Source organism: Eleutherodactylus coqui, chromosome 12, assembly GCF_035609145.1.
Source record: "Eleutherodactylus coqui strain aEleCoq1 chromosome 12, aEleCoq1.hap1, whole genome shotgun sequence".
In the NCBI taxonomy this organism is placed as follows: Eukaryota; Metazoa; Chordata; class Amphibia; order Anura; family Eleutherodactylidae; genus Eleutherodactylus; species Eleutherodactylus coqui.
In genome coordinates this window covers 1,705,798-1,730,032 of record NC_089848.1, presented here as the reverse complement: position 1 = coordinate 1,730,032, position 24,235 = coordinate 1,705,798, and the positions used below count along the sequence as shown (strand labels likewise).

Sequence of the window (24,235 nt, the reverse complement as noted above, 5' to 3'; positions counted from 1 at the left end):
CAAACGGCGCAGTTGGTGAACTGTTCCCGTACTGCTATGGCAAGAGTGTATTGGAATTGGACAGATGGGACATTAGGAAAAAATTACATAGAAACTGTGGAACATCAAGGGCCATTAAAGTAATGGATCCTAATGGATCTTTGTCAAGCCTGACATTAGGATCGAAACGTCGCTTGCATTACAGCATCTGTCTATTGCCGCACGTGGGACCTGAATCATGGATTGCCGTGGATGCTGCTGCTAATTGTGCTGTTTCTCTGCTGAGGGTTCATGTCAGCAAGAAAAACATTGAGTGTGCACGAGATGTAAATGGGGGTCCACGTGAGCGACTCCATGTCGGCGGGTCATCAACAACATTAAGGCGTTCTGGAAATGACACAATCCACCTTCCACAGATTGCACAGAACACTTATAATGGCGCCTTCACACTGGCAAGAAAATTGCACGATTTCCGCTCAATACGAGAGTGAGTAAAAAAATGGATTATACCCACCTGATAATCAGGTTTCCAGTAGTCTCCACGACAGCACCAATTGAGATTGCCTCCTCCTGATAGGACAGGAACACACTGAGAGGTTAAAAGCTCCCCCCCTTCCCCACTTTCCTCAGTGGATTCTAACGAATTGCCGGGGTAGGAGCTCAACTTTTTTCTTTTAACCGGGGTTTTTTTTAAATAAAATTATATTATATATATGGTTTTTTTTATATTATATAGTTTCTTTTCTATCAATTTAGGGGGGGGGGGGGAAGGTACGGGTGCTGTCGTGGAGACTCCTGGAAACCCGATTATCGGATAGGTATAATCTATTTTTTCCCCAGTCGTCTCCACGACAGCACCAATTGAGACGTACCAACTAATGTTTCCCTAGGGTGGGATTGCTGCCGAGAGGACTTTGCGGCCGAAGGCCATGTCCTCGTCCTGCTGCACTTTTACCCTATAGTGTTTAACAAACATGTGGGGTTTCTTCCAGACTGCGGCTTTGCGTATCTGCTCGACCGAAGCTGAGCTATGTTCGGCCCATGAGGATGCTACTGCCCTTGTAGAATGGGCTTTAAGGGCTAAAGGGATTTCCTTCCTGAGGGCTTTATAGGACTCTATGATGGCCAGGCGGATCCACCTGGCTATGGAGCGTTTCGCTGCTTTGTTCCCTTTATTAGTTGCCGTCCCGCCTCCAGTGGCTTGTCGCATCTATGTAGCCTAGGACTGTTCTAACGTCCAGGCAGTTTAGAGTTTTTTCTTCCTCGTTTTTAGGTTTACTAAAAAATGAGGGGATTATTAGGTCTTGGGACCTATGAAAATGTGATACTACTTTTGGCATAAACGCCGGGTCTGTTTTAAATACTAATTTGGTGTCCGAGATTTTCAGGAACGGGTGGCGAATGGACAAGGCCTGCAGCTCGCTAACCCGTCTTGCGGAGGTGATGGCTACTAAGAAAATGGTCTGGATGGTAAGCATTTTTATGGGTAGTGCTTCGATCGGCTCGAATGGTACCGCTATCATGGCCCTTAGGGCCAATTAAGGTTCCAGTCTGGAAAAAGATTTATGGGCCTAGGCCGTAATCTAGTTGCTGCTGCTAGGAACCTGTTGACCCATCTGTTGTCTGCGAACTTTGTGTCACATATGGCGCTAAGGGCTGTGACCTGGACCTTCAGGGTGCTTGGAGAGAGGCCCATCTCTAGGCCCTCCTGCAAGAACTCTAAGATTAGAGGGATGTCCGGGATAGAATCCCCGCGATCCCTTCCCTGTCTCCATGAGGAAAACCTTCTCCAACTTTCTGGTAGATAAGGTGTGTAGTCTTTTTTCTGCTGGACATTAACGTTTCTACTACTCTCTCTGAGAATCCCTTCACTTTTAGTGAGGATTCCTCAAGAGCCATGCTGTTAAGTGGAGCTTGTCTAGGCTCGGATGGCTCAGTGGCCCCTGCGATAGAAGATCTGTCCAGGTAGGGAAGATGACTGGGACCTGGACGCTCAATGTTGCTACAAGACCGAACCAGCTTCTTTTGGGCCAGAAGGGGGTCACCAGGATTAGTGTGCATACCTGGGTTCTGAAATGTTGTAAGACTCTGGGGATCAACGGTATAGGAGGAAAGGCGTACACCAGCCCCTCTCCCCAGTCTTGGCCTAGGGCGTCTACTGCTGTCGGACGATCTCCTGGCCGGAGGGAGAAAAAATTGCTTACTTTTGCATTTTCCCTGTTTGCGAACAGGTCCAATTGTGGGGTCCCCCACTGGTTGATCTGGATTCTGAATGCTTTCAGGGAGAGAGACCATTCTCCTGGGTCTATTTGCCTCCTGCTGAGAAAGCCCGCTTTTTGGTTTAGCGTCCCCTTCAAATGGGTTGCCGTGATCGAGAGGATCCGGCCCTCTGCCCAGTGGAAAATTTTCTGTGCGATGTTTTGCAGAGCGGGAGATCTTGTGCCCCCTTGGTGTCGTATATGGGCGACCGCGGTGACATTGTCTGACAGTATCTTTATATGCTGGTCCCGTAGCGAGTTCCCTAACTGCTGTAGGACCTGCCATACGGCCTGTAGTTCCCTGTAATTTGAGGACTGTTCTTTTGTCCTTTGAGGCCATGGGCCTTTAAAGAACTGGTTCCCCACATGCGCTCCCCATCCCCAGGCGCTTGCATCCGTTGTGATGCGAGTGGCTGGGTTTTGTAGCCAATGAACGCCTCTCCGCAGGTTCTCTGGGGATGCCCACCAACGCAGGCATGTTTTCACCGTGCTTGGAATGTACATTCTTGTCCCTAGAGAGGACTGCTTTTTGTCCCACGTGGATAGGACTGAGGCTTGCAGGGCTCTGGTGTGAGCCTGGGCCCATGCCACTCCTGGAATGCATGAAGTCAAGCTTCCCAGGAGAGACATGGCTTCCCGAATTGTGCATAATCGTCTCTGTAAAAAGGTTTTGACTAGCCGTCGGATTTTTTGTATTTTCTCCTCGGGTAGGCAGGAGCATTGCAATTCTGAGTTGAACGTTATACCCAGAAACGTTTTCTGCTTGTCGGGATCTAGGCTGGACTTTTCCCAGTTTATGATCCATCCTAAGGATTGGAGAAGTTCTAGCACTATCCTCAGGTGTTTCGTTAGGAGTTCTGTGGACTCTGCTATTATTAAAATATCGTCCAGGTTGGGTACTATTAGGACCGACTTCTTCCTCAGGTAGGCGGCTACCTCTGCCATAATTTTGGTGAAGATTCTGGGTGCTGAGGAGATCCCAAAGGGCAGGCATCTGAATTGGTGGTGCTCTATTCCTTTGCCCATATCCACTGCGAACGTTAGGTATTTCCGGGACCCCTCGTGGATCGGTACGTGGAAATAAGCATCCTTTAAATCGATGGATGCCATGTAGGCTCCTTTGGGAATCAACTTTATCGTTGAGGAGATGGACTCCATCTTGAATTTTCTGTACCTGATGCAGGTGTTCAGAGGTTTCAGGTTCACTATCATCCGCTGTTTCCCACAGGGTTTCCTTACTAGGAAGAGCCTGGAATAATGGCCCTGGGTTTCCTCGTTTTGCGGTACGGGGGATATTGCATTTAGTTGTTGCAGGTCCCCAACGCTTTGCCTTAGTAGGTGTAACTGTTGTTTGGAGCCTCCCGTGATAATGAATTTTCTTCTGGGGAGGGACACCAGCTCTATCCGGTATCCCTGCTGTAAGATCTTTGGGATCCATGGGCCTTCGGAAATCGCGGCCCCTTGATCCACAAAGCCCCCCAGCCTTGCACCTACGGGGATGGCGTCAGGGTCTCTGCTTTGGCTCCCCCTGGTGGGGGTTAAAGAGGATATTCCTTCCTCTGCCCCCCTTGGGGCAACTCCAGCGGCCTGTCTTGCCCTTGCCTCGGTAGGCCTCTGGCTGTTGCCTTGGGGCCCGGAAGAAGGTCTTCCCTCTCTGTGGCTTTTCTTCCGGGAATCCCTTCTTTTTGTCGGCCGCCTTCTCTAGAGTCTTGTCTAAGTCTGGTCCGAACAAAAACTGGCCGTAGAATGAGAGGGTGCATAGCTTATTTTTTGAGGCTAGGTCGCCTGACCACGATTTCAGCCATAACACTCTTCTGGCTGAGTTAGACCGGGCTGTAGCTATCGCCCAGAGTTTGACAGTTTCGGCCGCGGCATCCGCTAGGAAATTTGTTGCCATACGCAGGATCGGAAGGGAATTTAGGATCTGTTCCCTCGGCGTCTTGTTGGTTAGGTGTAGCTGTAGCTGTTCTAGCCATACCCCCAGAGTTCGCGCCACACAAGTGGCTGCGATCCCTGGCCTAAGTATGTTTGCCGCTGCCTCCCATGATTTCTTTAGAAGGCCCTCAGCTTTGCGATCCATGGGATCTTTTAACTGTGCGGCGTCCTCCACTCTTTTTGGATTATTTTGGTGATATTCTTGTGGACAGGGAAGGTATGCTTGCGCCTCTCCCCTAGTCCCCCAAATATCTCATCTTGTAGGGTACGTGGTTCTCTGGGCTCTTCCATTTTTAGTGTAGCCCTGACTGACTTAATCAATTCCATTAAGTCGTCCTGATGGAATAAGTATTTTTTGTAGTCCTCCTAATCTGAGGACTCCTCGGCCGCCTGTTCCTCTTGCTCCGACCCGATAGAACTCTCGGAGGCTCGTCAGGAACATACGCCCTTTTCTGGCGTTTCGCTGGCGGCGCCAGCTGTGACGTTAGGGCTGATCTACCTCTTCTTTCACCAGCTTCCTAACGTCCTCCCGATTCCTCTTTAACTAGCCTAGCTACGCATGCCTTGCATAGAGGCCTCTGGTACGTAGCTGGCAGTTTTATCCCGCATTCCACGCATTTTCTGAGTTTTGTTCTGGGGGTGATGTCTTTTTTATCCCCCTGACAAAGCAAGCATTTTTTGCGGGTAAATATGCAATTTTCCATACACAATACACTGGATAATTGCATTGTATTTTTTGCCGCACTGGCTACTTACGGCCGCTGAGGCTGAGGTTTCAGCTGTCTCTGGGGCTGGAGCACTCATTACTATACCGGTGCTGCAGACACCCTGCGACCTGTAGTGCTGGTTTGTTCTGGCTTCTCTCAGGTTCCTATTTTTTTTTAATTTTCGCGCTAAGCCCCGCCCCCTCCACTCTTGATGCAGACGCGATGACGTCATCGCGCTGGACACGTGACGCGGCGCCCCGCCCCCCGCCGAAGGGCTTCCTGGAGCACCGCGCTCTAACTTCTGCAGGGAGGACGAGGGGGACTGAGGCTCCCGCTTTGTACCCCCCATGGGCCGCCGCGGGAGGAACCTGGCCCGGGGGTTACCACCCCATGTGGCATCCCGGGAGTCGTCTGGCTTGGAAGGGAGGACAGGCTGAGCCACTGCCCTCCGATCCGCCTGTAAGTAATCCTGGCTGGCTTCTCCACCAGCCCCTCTCAGAGATCCTGCCTCCTGGCAGGACAGGAAGACACTGAGGAAGGTGGGGAAGGGGGGGAGCTTTTAACCTCTCAGTGTGTTCCTGTCCTATCAGGAGGAGGCAATCTCAATTGGTGCTGTGGTGGAGACGACTGGGGAAAATCAGAATTATAAAACCAAAGATGTTCAGTGGTTTCCCGGATGTTTTCACTGATGCAATGCTGCAAGAAAAAAAAAGAAAAAGAAAGAAATAAAGATTTGCAGCGTGTCCCATCTCACGTATTTACCTATGGAGCCTCCTTTTTATCACATTGCAAAGTGCGAATTTGCGATTTTCATGCGAAGTGAAGCATTTTTAACAATAGAAAGTCCTATTGAAGTCGCGTTAAAAAAATAAAAAAAAATCACAAGTGGCAATGAAGTTTTTGGGAGAAAAAGAAGCGCTGACGCTCAAAACGTGGGACAAAAGTCGCGATTTTCTCGTGGCGGGATCACAATCGCTAGTGTGCAGGAGCCCTAATAGACATAGAAATTACTGACCTCTTTGATATTTCATAAAATGGTTTATGTAGAGTTTGTGCAAAACTTCTAGGGCTCTGGTGAGGGACCAAACAGACCCGCGCAGGAGCTAATTTACCTATGACGTTTCTACTGCGCATCGTTTTCATGTGATCCGCCAGCCCAAGAGGTTGTGCCCCAACTATACCATCTGCTTTGTGGTCTGCTGTGTTCATGGGCAGGTTTTTACAAGTTTTCATGCCGGCAGCAATGCATCTCATGCGTACCCGCTGCTTATCCCGCATTATGGACTGTCGCACGAAGGGTTTTGATGGCTTTTCCATCTTCAAACCTCGTGGTAAGAAGTTTCGAACAATCGCCAATCTTCTTACGAAAAAAAGAAATCGATTGAAAATCGCAGCACATTTTATTTTTAGGCGCATTCCACGCGGATGGCTTCCGTTGAAGTTTATGGAAGCTGACTAACCCGCAGCCCTTCTACAATTGACATTGTGGAAAGATGCAGATTCCGCATCACTGCTAGGCGACGGCGCAGAAAAAAGCAGGCGTTTACAAAAAAAAAGATCCGTACTGCACTTGTCCGACGGCGAGCCGTGCGCATCATCCGCAGTACAGAAAAGAAAGAAATGCCAGGCACATGCCGATGCCGGCCGGGCACAGGGGCGGGCTCTGCTCAGGGCTCACGCATGCGGAATCTGACCCAGTCGTGTGCAGCCCGCCTTAGGCAGGCAGGGGGTCTACAGAAAACAAAAAAAATCAACAAGTGGTCTACGGGACAAAAAAGTTTGCAAACTTCTGGTCTACACGTTAATGTATCAGTGAAAACCCATGGACTTTCATGGACTTCATTCACTGCGCATCACGCGGCTACTTTAGGTGCTGAAACCGCATGTGAATGAGCCCTTGGGCCGCTCACGACCGCACTTGTATTGCGGATTCCGCGATTGCAGTCTGCACAGACAATCCACAGTAAAGCGCAGGCATTGTAAGGCTGAACTCCCATCCATCCTTCACGCTCACACATACCAATTGTGTATTCTGCGAGTGGGAGAACAATCGCAGGCTGCTCCATTCTGCAGCAGAATCCGCGCGGCCGGCCTCCATCTTACGCCGCAGCGTTCACTGCATTAGTTATAGGGGCTTTCCCACAGGACTATGAATATATGCAGCGTGGCTCATAAAGACTGTATGGTGACAGGAAAGACCGTGCAAAAGAGCCACGGAGAAGTGAAAACGTAGCACTTTATTGTCTGCAGAGCCAACACGCAGCGGCGGCGGGTTACATACACAATGTCCTCTTACGGAGGGAACATATGCAATAGTCAATAAACTGTACTAAGAAAAGGAACCAGAAAATAGGCAGAATTTAAAAAACAACCTTGGAATTTATTAAACCAATCAAACAAAAGGAAAAAACTACGTAAAAATAGTTACGAAATGCGAAGCAGGTGTAAAGATATCATTTATAGCAGAACTGAAGATTGGGAGCAGAGACAGGAGCCTCGATGACTGCTGGTCATGAAACGGTTAATTGTGCAGCTATTACTACATCATATATGTCATATACCGAGCGGCCATCCCGGTGAGTAGTAAGTCATAAGCAATGCCGGCTCAGAGGCGTTCGGTGTGACTCCACCCACATGTCACTGAACTGCTGCCAATGCACTGATAAACCTGCGGATCATCTACGGATCGCAACGGTACATTCACACTTTATACCAAGAACTCCAACACAATGAGTTTATCGGCTGAAGGGATTTCACACGGCCACAAGAATCTTAAAGGGACAGTACACAATAGCAACCAGCAAGGTGGTGATAGAAAGTCCCTTGTTCTATAGACAGTGAATGAGACGCGCCCGGGCCGCCGCTGGGCTGACTTGTTCTTTAGAGGGTTCATTGCTCTTCATTGTAAAGCGTTCTGTGGAACAGACTATTATAAGGACATTAGTAGCAGCGAGCGGCACGGACTTCATATTTACATTGGCGCAGCTGCAATGTGGCGTCACGCACATCTTTAAGTGCCACTTTAAATAAAGACATAAGCAAAGTGCTAAAAGTGGAGCGCAATAGTTCCTCCAGGACCCCAATAATTCCCCAAGCAGCGGACGTGGAGCGCCACATTGTACGCAGTCAGGGATTACACGGAACTTCTAAAATCAAACACTCTTATACGGAGACTTCTGCTGCAGGGAAGCCACTTGGGAGCGGATGCAAACGTACCGACACATTGCAACAAATGTTTCTTCTTAATACAAATAGAATCATCAAGAACAGAACTATTTAAGTACATATTTGAGACGGATCTCCAGACCCCCAAGAAAGCGTGTAGCATGTAAGCGGGCTCTGTCGGCACGCGGCGTCATTGGCAATGAATCTAGTATATTGAGGCTGTTGGTGCGTAAGGCAGCAGCTCGCATGAACAGCGCTCCGAGCCACAGTAATCCACTTATGTATCTTCTGGGGATTAGGTGGATACAGACAAGAAGGTTACTTACAGTTTCCAGTCCCCGGGATCTCCTGTGGCTGCTCTCACAGATGCTGCTCGCTCTTATAGTCAGCAGATCACCCCCCTCTGGCCAATCAGAGGCTGGCATGCGACCAGTCATTCAGCAGCTGCATCTGTCAGAAGGAGTGTAACCTGCTAGAGCCCAAAGACATGATCAGCCGGCACACTCCAAGAAATGACAACGTGCCGCGACCAACATCTCTGCCATCACAATAGGTCACGGTCTATATAGACACTGGAACCAAAGAGGGAGACGTCGGGGATAGAAGAAAAGACTCTAAACACAATGGAGCACATCCAGCCAATTAAGGGGGGGCCTCACAGACCAATTCCAATTGCGGAATCTCCGCGGAGGATCTGCGGCAAAGCGCAGGCATTGAAAGCCACGAACTTTCTATTTTCCTTCACACTTGCGGATATGAATTGAAGAGAAGCGGCAGTGCGCTCTTTGTATTAAGTGGGCTTAGGGGCCAACTACATGCACTTCGGGTGACACCTGCCGGCAACAACCGCAGTCAGCGTTCACACTGATCGTGGCTGTTAACCCTTTAACCCATTAAAGGACCAAGCACTGTAAATGCACGGCGTTTGGTCTCGGGCTCTGTTCCCACAAGCGTATATTGGACTGCCGTTTTCACGGTCGGCTGATATACGCTACAATCTGATGCCTTGGATTCCAATGCATCAGATCACATTGTGAGGGTATATATATATATTGCCATATGTGTTTTTTATGTTTTATACCTATATGCAAGTTTTATTCAATTCCAAATGAGAGAAAAAACTTATATGTCGCCTTACATCAGATATCCCAAGGCTTTGCAAGAGATGTTCTAGAAACACAGCAAAAAAGAACCAGACATGAAGGACGCATGTACTTGGCCGTTTTCCCAGAAACAAGATATCAAGATGTTCAAATGTACATAACTTTCACTGTCTTAGGCCGAAATCCGGACTTCTTAGATTTGAGTGGGTGATTCTTTGTACTGGAGTTAATTGAATACGTGATTTTCTGTACGTAAGCCAGAGGCGCCAGTATCAAGATAATGACTGTTGTATGACTTTCACTGTCTCAGTCCGCAAATCCGGACTGCCCATATATGGTTATGAGCCCATCACCCCCTAGTGGGGATGGGACAAAGGGTATAAGATCTCATGTAATCTGTAATAAAGCACGACGTGGACGTCGGCACAGCCGAGAGCCATGTCCCGTGTGAGGAATGATACCAGATCCCTGTGTGGTGTCTCTTCTTACGGCCAGCAACGGGGCAAGTGGGGTGGGCCTGATTGGTGCTGTATTTAGAATCTTAACCCTCATAACATGGCCGCATTCCTGCGACATAAAAGCACCCAGCCAGCCAATATAGCGCCGGGCGTTTGTATGTCGGGCCCAAAAGATAGTCCTTTTACGTTTGTGCGCCCGTTCAGACAGCATGGGCCCCAGTGCATATACGCCAAGACCGCTATGCTGCTGCCCCTTCCCTCCCACTCGCCAGCTCACCTCCTCTCTCCTCCCCTCTGGCTGATTGTAATGGGAGAGGGAGGGGAGGGTTGGAGCTTAGCTCCGCCCATCCTGCCCCTTGTCTGCAGCCAGCAATGGGAGGCTTAGCTCTGCCCCATCCCACCCTCTCCCATTACAATCAACCAGAGGGGAGGAGAGAGGAGGTGAGCCGGCGAGTGGGAGGGAAGGGGCAACAGCATGGTGGCCTCGGTGTGTATGCGCCAGGGCCCATGCGGTCTGTACGGGCGCACAAACGTTAGATTTGTGCGCCCGTTCACGAGTTTGTACACCTCACATCGTAGCATATAATCAGCCAGCTGTGAAAACAGCGGCTGATATATGCTCATGGGAACAAAACCTAACCTGAAATCAATCAGAAGCAGGATGGGTGGTCAGTGGTTAGTCACAGCTGATTACCCGGAGGAAGAGGGAGAAGTGGGTTTTAACCCTTTCTGCCTCCTACTTTATTTAGTACACAGCGCTCAATAAGTGCGATGTACTAAAAAAGTGAAAGCGGAAAACTTTCTTTCACTATGCGAGCCGGCAGTCAGTGATTTCCGGGTGACCTCTGTCACAGCAGAGCTGCAGGATCCCAGGAGACCCCAATCAGCTCTGCCAGAGACTAATGTCACTACAGGGGATGTTTCTCCCTGTAACTGCGGCTCCTATGTATGCGGCTCCTATGGGAAAGTGTCAAATAAGAAAAAAACAAAACCATGTGAATGAGCCCCAGAGGTCTTATACGATGTTATGGCAGACATAGATGGTAAACAATATAGGAATTAGTCCTACCTATTAATTCCCCTTCTTGAGACATCCTGGCAGCATACACCTGAAGTTGTCCGCTGGACCCCTGTTGGGACAGGAAGTGGAAAGTACAAAGGTAACTGCCCTTCATCAGCTCATCAGTGTCTTCCAAATGACTACAGTGACCCGGCTCTTCACTCAAATGAAAGTTTTATTCTACAAATCCATACATGACAACACGTTACTTCACATGTAAACCACAGAAAGCAAAAGTGGGTAGGGAAAAGCCCCTATGCTATCAGGATGACTCAAGAAGGGGAAATAACAGGTAGGACTAATTCCTATATTCCCCTCGAAATCCTGACAGCATACACCTGGAGGAATGCATACATAACACGGGCTTTTTTAGGGAGGGGGGACACAATTGCTGCCTGTAGCATATTGCGCCCGAAGGACATATCCCTGCCGGCCTCTAGGGCCGGGCAGTAATGCTTGGTAAAGGTGTGGGTACTGGACCAGGTGTCGGCCTTGCAAATCTGGTCTGTTGCTGCCTGGGCTCTCGGCCCAGGAACAAGCAACCGCCCTGGTGGAGTGAGCTTTAAGCTTGCACGGAGAGGAGACCCCCTGGGATTGACATGCGTCCTCAATGGCCCATCTGACCCATCTTGCTAAGGAGTCCTTAATAGCGGCTCATCCCTTGGACGTTCCCTGAAATCGAATGAAAAGGTTATTAGATTTCCTGAAGGACTTGGTAGCATCCAAATACGCTAATACTGCAGTTTGACGTCTAAGTTATGGAACCTCTGTTCCTTGGCGTTGCGAGGATCCTGACAAAAGGAGGGAAGGACTATAGCTTGCTCCCTTTGGAAATCTGTAAGGACCTTAGGCTGAAAGAAAGGATAGTGTTCAAGCCTGACCCTATCGGGAAATATGAACATATAGGGGGCTCTGGTAGAAAGGGACTAAATCTCCCCTACGCGTGTGATTGCAACACCAAGTTAAGGCTCCAAGGGGGGCTGTCTCCCTAGCAAAGGGGTGAAGCCTAACCGCCCCTTTAAGGTATTTCTTAATTAGTCAAAAAAAGCTCCCAAACGCCACCTGAACTTTGAGGGTGTTCGGGCTTAGCCTCATGTCTAGGCCGTCTTGCAGGAAATCCAGGATTTATCAAATATCTGTCCGTCAGAGATCATGGCTACTATGACCCAGCCTCTTTGAGAATGTATCCCAAATCCTAACTTATATTCTCCTGGTAGAACCCTTAAGACTTTCGCAGAGGGTAGTCACTACTCTGACAGGCCCTGGTTCAAACATTTTACCTGTTCAGCTACCAGGCTGCCAGGCTGAACCTTCGGACCTCTGGGCATACCAGAGGACCTTGCCGCAGAAGGTCGGTTTTCAGAGGTAGATGGATAGGGTCCTGGATCGAAAGGGCGGCCAGGAGTAGGAACCAAGGCCTCTTGGGCCAGAAGGGAGTGATTAATATTACAGTGCCTGGAGACCCCAGAATCTTCCTCAGGGCCAGTGGGATTAGGGGTATGGGTTGGAAAGCATAAGTGAGCTTACAGTTCCAGGTCTGAGAGAGAGCATCTACTCCCAGAGAATGCCTGTCTGCCCCTCTGGAAAAGAAACGGGGACACTTGGCGTTTTCCTGAGAGGCAAATAAGTCCACCTGGGGTATCCCCCACTCTTCTGCAATCATACTGAACACATGAAGTGTCCCTCTCCTGGGTCCATCTACCTGCGACTGAGGAGATCTGCTGTTAGCCTTTCATGTAAGGGGACCTGAAAACCTGTGACGGAGAGGGTCCATAGATCTGTCCAGCCGAGAAGGTTCACTGCTATGTCTCGAAGTCCTGGGTTCTGGGTGGATCCCTAGGGACGAATAAGAGATACGGTTGTGACTTTGTCCGAAAAAAATGTTCCAGATGGCACAGAGTTCTCTAAAATTAGAGGACTGAGCTGCCTCCTCTTTGTCTCAACCTCCCTGGACATAATTATGTCCTTTGTGGGCCTCCCATCCAGTCACGCTAGCATCTGTGAAGATGGAGATTGGAGACACGGGGTACCTAACTGTAGCCTTGGCGAGGTTAACCGTCAACATCCACCACTTTAATGATCTCTTAACTTTTGGGGATAGGGAAACTACCCGATCCAGGGAGGAGGGGGATCTATCCCATTTCCCAAGAACAAAGGCCTGTAGGGTTCTGCTGTGGAGCTAAGCCCAGGAAACTACCCTAAATGCAGGACGTCATAAGGCCTAAAACCCTCATATATTTCCTGATTTACACCCAGGGGGAGCGGAAAAGTGCGAAACATGCAACCAGCACAGCCTGCCGCCTCTCAAGGGGAAGGGAGGAACACTGGCGGTGTGAGTCATGAACTTCCCCCAAGAACTTTGTACGTTGCTCTGGGATAAGACTAGATTTTGCACAGTTAACAATCCAGCTGAGAGCCTGAAATAGGTGAAGTGTGAAATCCACCTGAGCCCGGACCCCAGAATCTGAATCCGCTATCAGCAGGAAATCATCCAAATATGGAATCATAACAACCTTAATGGGCCGAAGGAAAGCTACCATTTCTAAGACAATCTTAGAAAAGACACGAGGGGCCGAAGAGATCCCGAAAGGTAAACACAAATTTAAAATGGAGTACCGAGCCTTAGATGGACAAAGCAAACTGCAGGAATTGTTGAGATTCTGGATGAATAGGGATATGGGGGATATGGTAGTAAGCATCCATGAGGTCGATGGTAGCCATGATGCTATCTACCGCAATTAGCGGGATTGCTGACTGCAACGACTCCATTTTAAACCTTCTGTAAGTGATGAACGTGTTTGAAAACTTTACATTAATAATGGTCCTATAAGAAACTTTTTTTTTTTATTTTTTACATGGAACAGGGGGAGTAGAACCCTCTAAAGCGGTCCTCCATGGGGACCTGGACAATGGCCCCTAGGGACAGCAACTCCTGCATTCCTAGCCATAGAGCCTGATTAAGCGAAGGCGACTGGCAGGGGGTAACCACAAACCTACAGGGAGGGGAAGAGAAAAATTCAATCCTATAACCCTCAGTGATGAGGCGCAGAACCCAAGGACTAGACGTCACTTCCTACCACCTATGGGCAAATTGGGTTAGTCTACACCTGTGGTGAAAATGTATAAAAGTGACTATTTGTAGCCCACCACCTTGTATCTTAGTAGCCATGAATAAATATATATTAAATATACACAGTGTAGTTTGCAACATGTTTATATGATACATTTATATAAGTTTCTGTACATTTTACACTTTGGGGCTTTGGAGAAATATTGTAAAAGTGTATGCCCTATCAGCTATTTCATGTAACTTAGTTTAATTATCACTCATTTTATACAATTTTGTTCAATTATCATCTTATTAATAAAATTGTGTTGCATCAACCTATCTGTCCTTCTTTAAAGCCGTATCCGACCTTGTTGCCTTTTGAGTTGGCAATACAACACCCCACTTGCAGTGTCCGAGTCGTAGATAGCTGAGCAGGCAAAGTTTTACCCTTTCTGGCCTTAGAGTAGGACCAACGTTAAGGGGTTAAAGCAGCGGTCCGACAAACAACTATGGTAGCTTCTAACATTCGGCTTATCACTACAAACGTTCTTTGTATTTACACTTATTAAAGGGCCACTCTTTTTTTTTTTAATTCATTCCTTATGTAGCTCCACCCCCCAATATATATAACGGTCTATTCAAACGGGGCGACTGTGGGGCAAACGATGGCTGCCCCTCGTCCCACACATACTGGCTGCGGTGCTCCTACATAAACGATGGCCGCCCCTCGTCCCGCACGTACTGGCTGCGGTGCTCCTCCATAAACGATGGCCGCCCCTCGTCCCGCACGTACTGGCTGCGGTGCTCCTCCATAAACGATGGCCGCCCCTCGTCCCCCACGTACTGGCTGCGGTGCTCCTCCATAAACGATGGCCGCCCCTCGTCCCCCACGTACTGGCTGCGGTGCTCCTACATAAACGATGGCCGCCCCTCGTCCCCCACGTACTGGCTGCGGTGCTCCTCCATAAACGATGGCCGCCCCTCGTCCCGCACATACTGGCTGCGGTGCTCCTCCATAAACGATGGCCGCCCCTCGCCCCCCACATACTGGCTGCGGTGCTCCTCCATAAACGATGGCCGCCCCTCGTCCCCCACATACTGGCTGCGGTGCTCCTCCATAAACGATGGCCGCCCCACGCCACGCACATACTGGCTGCGGTGCTCCTGCATAAACGATGGCCGCCCCTCGTCCTGCACATACTGGCTGCGGTGCTCCTACATAAACGATGGCCGCCCCTCGTCCTGCACATACTGGCTGCGGTGCTTCTACATAAACGATGGCCGCCCCTCATCCCCACATACTGGCTGCGGTGCTCCTACATAAACGATGGCCGCCCCTCGTCCCCACGTACTGGCTGCGGTGCTCCTACATAAACGATGGCCGCCCCTCATCCCCACGTACTGGCTGCGGTGCTCCTACATAAACGATGGCCGCCCCCCATCCCCACATACTGGCTGCGGTGCTCCTCCATAAAAGATGGCCGCGCCTCGTCCCCCACATACTGGCTGCGTTGCTCCTCCATAAACGATGGCCACCGCTCGTCCCCCACATACTGGCTGCGGTGCTCCTCCATAAACGATGGCGGCCCCTCGTCCCCCACATACTGGCTGCGGTGCTCCTCCATAAACGATGGCCACCGCTCGTCCCCCACATACTGGCTGCGGTGCTCCTACATAAACGATGGCCGCCCCTCGTCCCCCACATACTGGCTGCGGTGCTCCTCCATAAACGATGGCCGCCCCTCGTCCTGTACATACTGGCTGCGGTGCTCCTACATAAACGATGGCCGCCCCTCGTCCTGTACATACTGGCTGCGGTGCTCCTACATAAACGATGGCCGCCCCTCGTCCCCCACATACTGGCTGCGGTGCTCCTCCATAAACGATGGCGGCCCCTCGTCCCCCACATACTGGCTGCGGTGCTCCTCCATAAACGATGGCGGCCCCTCGTCCCGCACATACTGGCTGCGGTGCTCCTCCATAAACGATGGCCGCCCCTCGTCCCCCACATACTGGCTGCGGTGCTCCTCCATAAACGATGGCCACCCCTCGTCCCCCACATACTGGCTGTGGTGCTCCTCCATAAACGATGGCCGCCCCTCGTCCCCCACATACTGGCTGCGGTGCTCCTCCATAAACGATGGCCGCCCCTCGTCCCCCACATACTGGCTGCGGTGCTCCTCCATAAACGATGGCCGCCCCACGTCACGCACATACTGGCTGCGGTGCTCCTGCATAAACGATGGCCGCCCCTCGTCCCCCACATACTGGCTGCGGTGCTCCTCCATAAACGATGGCCGCCCCTCGTCCCGTACATACTGGCTGCGGTGCTCCTCCATAAACGATGGCCGCCCCTCGTCCCCCACATACTGGCTGCGGTGCTCCTCCATAAACGATGGCCGCCCCACGTCACGCACATACTGGCTGCGGTGCTCCTGCATAAACGATGGCCGCCCCTCGTCCCCCACATACTGGCTGCGGTGCTCCTCCATAAACGATGGCCGCCCCTCGTCCCGTACATACTGGCTGCGGTGCTCCTCCATAAACGATGGCCGCCCCTCGTCCCGTACATACTGGCTGCGGTGCTCCTACATAAACGATGGCCGCCCCTCGTCCCCACACATACTGGCTGCGGTGCTCCTACATAAACGATGGCCGCTCCTCGTCCCCCACATACTTGCTGCGGTGCTCCTACATAACCGATGGCCGCCCCTCGTCCCGTACATACTGGCTGCGGTGCTCCTACATAACCGATGGCCGCCCCTCGTCCTGTACGTACTGGCTGCGGTGCTCCTACATAAACGACGGCCGCCCATGGCCGCAGAGCCAGCGACAGATAGGCAGACGCAGAGCCAGCGACAGACAGGCAGACGCAGAGCCAGCGACAGACAGGCAGACGCAGAGCCAGCGACAGACAGGCAGACGCAGAGCCAGCGACAGACAGGCAGACGCAGAGCCAGCGACAGACAGGCAGACCCAGAGCCAGCGACAGACAGGCAGACGCAGAGCGAGCGACAGTCAGGCAGACGCAGAGCGAGCGACAGACCCACGCAGACAGACGCAGAGCGAGCGACAGACAGGCAGACGCAGAGCGAGCGACAGACAGGCAGACGCAGAGCGAGCGACAGACAGGCAGACGCAGAGCGAGCGACAGACAGGCAGACGCATAGCGAGAGACAGACAGGCAGACGCATAGCGAGCGACAGACAGGCAGACGCAGAGCGAGAGACAGACAGGCAGACGCATAGCGAGAGACAGACAGGCAGACGCAGAGCGAGAGACAGACAGGCAGACGCAGAGCGAGCGACAGACAGGCAGACGCAGAGCGAGCGACAGACAGGCGGACGCAGAGCGAGCGACAGACAGGCGGACGCAGAGCGAGCGACAGACAGGCGGACGCAGAGCGAGCGACAGACAGGCGGACGCAGAGCGAGCGACAGACAGGCGAACGCAGAGCGAGCGACAGACAGGCGGACGCAGAGCGAGCGACAGACCCACGCAGACAGGCAGACGCAGAGCGAGCGACAGACCCACGCAGACAGGCAGACGCAGAGCGAGCGACAGACAGGCAGACGCAGGGCGAGCGACAGACAGGCAGACGCAGGGCGAGCGACAGACAGGAAGACGCAGGGCGAGCGACAGACAGGCAGACGGAGAGCGAGCGACAGACAGACGGAGAGCGAGCGACAGACAGGCAGACGGAGAGCGAGCGACATACAGGCAGACGGAGAGCGAGCGACATACAGGCAGACGGAGAGCGAGCGACATACAGGCAGACGGAGAGCGAGCGACATACAGGCAGACGCAGGGCGAGCGACAGACAGGCAGACGGAGAGCGAGCGACAGACAGACGGAGAGCGAGCGACAGACAGGCAGACGGAGAGCGAGCGACATACAGGCAGACGGAGAGCGAGCGACATACAGGCAGACGGAGAGCGAGCGACATACAGGCAGACGGAGAGCGAGCGACATACAGGCAGACGGAGAGCGAGCGACATACAGGCAGACGGAGAGCGAGCGACAGACAGGCAGACGGAGAGCGAGCGACAGACAGGCAGACGCAGAGCGAGAGACAAACAGGCAGACGCAGAGCGAGCGACAGACAGGCAGACGCAGAGCGAGCGACAGACAGGCAGACGCAGAGCGAGCGACAGACAGGCAGACGCAGCGCGAGAGACAGACAGGCAGACGCAGAGCGAACGACAGACAGGCAGACGCAGAGCGAACGACAGACAGGCAGACGCAGAGCGAACGACAGGCAGGCAGACGCAGAGCGAGCGACAGGCAGGCAGACGCAGAGCGAGCGACAGGCAGGCAGACGCAGAGCGAGCGACAGGCAGGCAGACGCAGAGCGAGCGACAGGCAGGCAGACGCAGAGCGAGCGACAGGCAGGCAGACGCAGAGCGAGCGACAGGCAGGCAGACGCAGAGCGAGCGACAGGCAGGCAGACGCAGAGCGAGCGACAGGCAGGCAGACGCAGAGCGAGCGACAGGCAGGCAGACGCAGCGCGAGAGACAGACAGGCAGACGCAGCGCGAGAGACAGACAGGCAGACGCAGCGCGAGAGACAGACAGGCAGACGCAGCGCGAGGGACAGACAGACGCAGCGCGAGGGACAGACAGGCAGACGCAGCGCGAGGGACAGACGCAGCGCGAGAGACAGACAGGCAGACGCAGAGCGAGAGACAGACAGGCAGACGCAGAGCGAGAGACAGACAGGCAGACGCAGAGCGAGAGACAGACAGGCAGACGCAGAGCGAGCGACAGACAGGCAGACGCAGAGCGAGCGACAGAGCCACACAGACAGACGCAGAGCGAGCGACAGAGCCACACAGACAGACGCAGAGCGAGCGACAGAGCCACACAGACAGACGCAGAGCGAGCGAGAGACCCACAGAGACAGACAGACGCAGAGCGAGCGAGAGACCCACAGAGACAGACAGACGCAGAGCGAGCGAGAGACCCACAGAGACAGACAGACGCAGAGCGAGCGACAGACAGGCAGACGCAGAGCGAGCGACAGACAGGCAGACGCAGAGCGAGCGACAGACAGGCAGACGCAGAGCGAGAGACAGACAGGCAGACGCAGAGCGAGAGACAGGCAGGCAGACGCAGAGCGAGCGACAGACCCACACAGACAGATAGACGCAGAGCGAGCGACAGACCCACACAGACAGACGCAGAGCGAGCGACAGACCCACACAGACAGGCAGACGCAGAGCGAGCGACAGACAGGCAGACGCAGAGCGAGCGACAGACAGGCAGACGCAGAGCGAGAGACAGACAGGCAGACGCAGAGCGAGAGACAGGCAGGCAGACGCAGAGCGAGCGACAGACCCACACAGACAGACAGACGCAGTGCGAGCGACAGACCCACACAGACAGACGCAGAGCGAGCGACAGACCCACACAGACAGGCAGACGCAGAGCGAGCGACAGACAGGCAGACGCAGAGCGAGCGACAGACAGGCAGACGCAGAGCGAGAGACAGACAGGCAGACGCAGAGCGAGAGACAGGCAGGCAGACGCAGAGCGAGCGACAGACCCACACAGACAGACAGACGCAGTGCGAGCGACAGACCCACACAGACAGACGCAGAGCGAGCGACAGACCCACACAGACAGACAGACGCAGAGCGAGCGACAGACCCACACAGACAGGCAGACGCAGCGCGAACGACAGACCCACACAGACAGACAGGCAGACGCAGCGGGAGCGACAGACAGGCAGACGCAGCGCGAGCGACAGACAGGTAGACGCAGAGCGAGCGACAGACAGGCAGACGCAGAGCGAGCGACAGACAGGCAGACGCAGAGCGAGCGACAGACAGGCAGACGCAGAGCGAGCGACAGACAGGCAGACGCAGAGCGAGCGACAGAAAGGCAGACGCAGAGCGAGCGACAGAAAGGCAGACGCACAGCGAGCGACAGAAAGGCAGACGCAGAGCGAGCGACAGAAAGGCAGACGCAGAGCGAGCGACAGAAAGGCAGACGCAGAGCGAGCGACAGAAAGGCAGACGCAGAGCGAGCGACAGAAAGGCAGACGCAGAGCGAGCGACAGAAAGGCAGACGCAGAGCGAGCGACAGACAGGCAGACGCAGAGCGAGCGACAGAAAGGCAGACGCAGGGCGAGCGACAGAAAGGCAGACGCAGGGCGAGCGACAGAAAGGCAGACGCAGGGCGAGCGACAGAAAGGCAGACGCAGGGCGAGCGACAGAAAGGCAGACGCAGGGCGAGCGACAGAAAGGCAGACGCAGGGCGAGCGACAGAAAGGCAGACGCAGGGCGAGCGACAGAAAGGCAGACGCAGGGCGAGCGACAGACAGGCAGACGCAGAGCGAGCGACAGACAGGCAGACGCAGAGCGAGCGACAGACAGGCAGACGCAGAGCGAGCGACAGACAGGCAGACGCAGAGCGAGCGACAGACAGGCAGACGCAGAGCGAGCGACAGACAGGCAGACGCAGAGCGAGCGACAGACAGGCAGACGCAGAGCGAGCGACAGACAGGCAGACGCAGAGCGAGCGACAGACAGGCAGACGCATAGCGAGAGACAGACAGGCAGACGCATAGCGAGCGACAGACAGGCAGACGCATAGCGAGAGACAGACAGGCAGACGCATAGCGAGAGAAAGACAGGCAGACGCAGAGCGAGAGACAGACAGGCAGACGCAGAGCGAGAGACAGACAGGCAGACGCAGAGCGAGCGACAGACAGGCAGACGCAGAGCGAGCGACAGACAGGCAGACGCAGAGCGAGCGACAGACAGGCAGACGCAGAGCGAGCGACAGGCAGACGCAGAGCGAGCGACAGAAAGGCAGACGCAGAGCGAGCGACAGAAAGGCAGACGCAGAGCGAGCGACAGACAGGCAGACGCAGGGCGAGCGACAGAAAGGCAGACGCAGGGCGAGCGACAGAAAGGCAGACGCAGGGCGAGCGACAGAAAGGCAGACGCAGAGCGAGCGACAGAAAGGCAGACGCAGGGCGAGCGACAGAAAGGCAGACGCAGGGCGAGCGACAGAAAGGCAGACGCAGAGCGAGCGACAGACAGGCAGACGCAGAGCGAGCGACAGACAGGCAGACGCAGAGCGAGCGACAGACAGGCAGACGCAGAGCGAGCGACAGACAGGCAGACGCAGAGCGAGCGACAGACAGGCAGACGCATAGCGAGAGACAGACAGGCAGACGCATAGCGAGCGACAGACAGGCAGACGCATAGCGAGAGACAGACAGGCAGACGCACAGCGAGAGACAGACAGGCAGACGCAGAGCGAGAGACAGACAGGCAGACGCATAGCGAGAGACAGACAGGCAGACGCAGAGCGAGAGACAGACAGGCAGACGCAGAGCGAGCGACAGACAGGCAGACGCAGAGCGAGCGACAGACAGGCGGACGCAGAGCGAGCGACAGACAGGCGGACGCAGAGCGAGCGACAGACAGGCGGACGCAGAGCGAGCGACAGACAGGCGGACGCAGAGCGAGCGACAGACAGGCGAACGCAGAGCGAGCGACAGACAGGCGGACGCAGAGCGAGCGACAGACCCACGCAGACAGGCAGACGCAGAGCGAGCGACAGACCCACGCAGACAGGCAGACGCAGAGCGAGCGACAGACAGGCAGACGCAGAGCGAGCGACAGACAGGCAGACGCAGAGCGAGCGACAGACAGGCAGACGCAGAGCGAGCGACAGACAGGCAGACGCAGAGCGAGCGACAGACAGGCAGACGCAGAGCGAGCGACAGACAGGCAGACGGAGAGCGAGCGACAGACAGGCAGACGGAGAGCGAGCGACAGACAGGCAGACGGAGAGCGAGCGACAGACAGGCAGACGGAGGGCGAGCGACAGACAGGCAGACGGAGGGCGAGCGACAGACAGGCAGACGGAGGGCGAGCGACAGACAGGCAGACGGAGGGCGAGCGACAGACAGGCAGACGCAGAGCGAGAGACAGACAGGCAGACGCAGAGCGAGAGACAGACAGGCAGACGCAGGGCGAGCGACAGACAGGCAGACGGAGGGCGAGCGACAGACAGGCAGACGGAGGGCGAGCGACAGACAGGCAGACGGAGGGCGAGCGACAGACAGGCAGACGGAGGGCGAGCGACAGACAGGCAGACGGAGGGCGAGCGACAGACAGGCAGACGGAGGGCGAGCGACAGACAGGCAGACGGAGGGCGAGCGACAGACAGGCAGACGCAGGGCGAGCGACAGACAGGCAGACGCAGGGCGAGCGACAGACAGGCAGACGCAGGGCGAGCGACAGACAGGCAGACGCAGGGCGAGCGACAGACAGGCAGACGCAGGGCGAGCGACAGACAGGCAGACGGAGAGCGAGCGACAGACAGACGGAGAGCGAGCGACAGACAGGCAGACGGAGAGCGAGCGACATACAGGCAGACGGAGAGCGAGCGACATACAGGCAGACGGAGAGCGAGCGACATACAGGCAGACGGAGAGCGAGCGACAGACAGGCAGACGCAGAGCCAGCGACAGACAGGCAGACGCAGAGCCAGCGACAGACAGGCAGACGCAGAGCCAGCGACAGACAGGCAGACGCAGAGCCAGCGACAGACAGGCAGACGCAGAGCCAGCGACAGACAGGCAGACGCAGAGCCACCGACAGTCAGGCAGACGCAGAGCGAGCGACAGACCCACGCAGACAGACGCAGAGCGAGCGGCAGACAGGCAGACGCAGAGCGAGCGACAGACAGGCAGACGCAGAGCGAGCGACAGACAGGCAGACGCAGAGCGAGCGACAGACAGGCAGACGCAGAGCGAGCGACAGACAGGCAGACGCAGAGCGAGCGACAGACAGGCAGACGCAGAGCGAGCGACAGACAGGCAGACGCAGAGCGAGCGACAGACAGGCAGACGCAGAGCGAGCGACAGACAGGCAGACGCATAGCGAGAGACAGACAGGCAGACGCACAGCGAGAGACAGACAGGCAGACGCAGAGCGAGAGACAGACAGGCAGACGCATAGCGAGAGACAGACAGGCAGACGCAGAGCGAGAGACAGACAGGCAGACGCAGAGCGAGCGACAGACAGGCAGACGCAGAGCGAGCGACAGACAGGCGGACGCAGAGCGAGCGACAGACAGGCGGACGCAGTGCGAGCGACAGACAGGCGGACGCAGAGCGAGCGACAGACAGGCGGACGCAGAGCGAGCGACAGACAGGCGAACGCAGAGCGAGCGACAGACAGGAGGACGCAGAGCGAGCGACAGACCCACGCAGACAGGCAGACGCAGAGCGAGCGACAGACCCACGCAGACAGGCAGATGCAGAGCGAGCGACAGACAGGCAGACGCAGAGCGAGCGACAGACAGGCAGACGCAGAGCGAGCGACAGACAGGCAGACGCAGAGCGAGCGACAGACAGGCAGACGCAGAGCGAGCGACAGACAGGCAGACGGAGAGCGAGCGACAGACAGGCAGACGGAGAGCGAGCGACAGACAGGCAGACGGAGAGCGAGCGACAGACAGGCAGACGGAGGGCGAGCGACAGACAGGCAGACGGAGGGCGAGCGACAGACAGGCAGACGGAGGGCGAGCGACAGACAGGCAGACGGAGGGCGAGCGACAGACAGGCAGACGGAGGGCGAGCGACAGACAGGCAGACGCAGAGCGAGAGACAGACAGGCAGACGCAGAGCGAGAGACAGACAGGCAGACGCAGGGCGAGCGACAGACAGGCAGACGGAGGGCGAGCGACAGACAGGCAGACGGAGGGCGAGCGACAGACAGGCAGACGGAGGGCGAGCGACAGACAGGCAGACGGAGGGCGAGCGACAGACAGGCAGACAGAGGGCGAGCGACAGACAGGCAGACGGAGGGCGAGCGACAGACAGGCAGACGCAGGGCGAGCGACAGACAGGCAGACGCAGGGCGAGCGACAGACAGGCAGACGCAGGGCGAGCGACAGACAGGCAGACGCAGGGCGAGCGACAGACAGGCAGACGCAGGGCGAGCGACAGACAGGCAGACGCAGGGCGAGCGACAGACAGGCAGACGCAGGGCGAGCGACAGACAGGCAGACGGAGAGCGAGCGACAGACAGACGGAGAGCGAGCGACAGACAGGCAGACGGAGAGCGAGCGACATACAGGCAGACGGAGAGCGAGCGACATACAGGCAGACGGAGAGCGAGCGACATACAGGCAGACGGAGAGCGAGCGACAGACAGGCAGACGCAGAGCCAGCGACAGACAGGCAGACGCAGAGCCAGCGACAGACAGGCAGACGCAGAGCCAGCGACAGACAGGCAGACGCAGAGCCAGCGACAGACAGGCAGACGCAGAGCCAGCGACAGACAGGCAGACGCAGAGCCAGCGACAGACAGGCAGACGCAGAGCCACCGACAGTCAGGCAGACGCAGAGCGAGCGACAGACCCACGCAGACAGACGCAGAGCCAGCGACAGACAGGCAGACGCAGAGCCAGCGACAGACAGGCAGACGCAGAGCCAGCGACAGACAGGCAGACGCAGAGCCACCGACAGTCAGGCAGACGCAGAGCGAGCGACAGA

General features: G+C 55.1%; 1 protein-coding gene across 3 annotated transcripts in view; it reads right to left on the bottom strand.

Moving 5' to 3' along the window:
* DDC (dopa decarboxylase) overlaps nt 1-10,691 on the bottom strand; it is a 152,641-nt gene extending 141,950 nt beyond the window's left edge. The window contains exon 1 of one of the 3 annotated variants that reach the window (XM_066585026.1): nt 10,675-10,691. The gene's annotated coding sequence lies outside the window, so the exon portion shown is untranslated. Of the gene's footprint in view, nt 1-8,370; nt 8,390-10,674 lie in introns of those variants that run through there. The other 2 variants (XM_066585025.1, XM_066585028.1) reach the window with 2 other exon arrangements.
* Nucleotides 10,692-24,235: the final 13,544 nt, after the last annotated feature.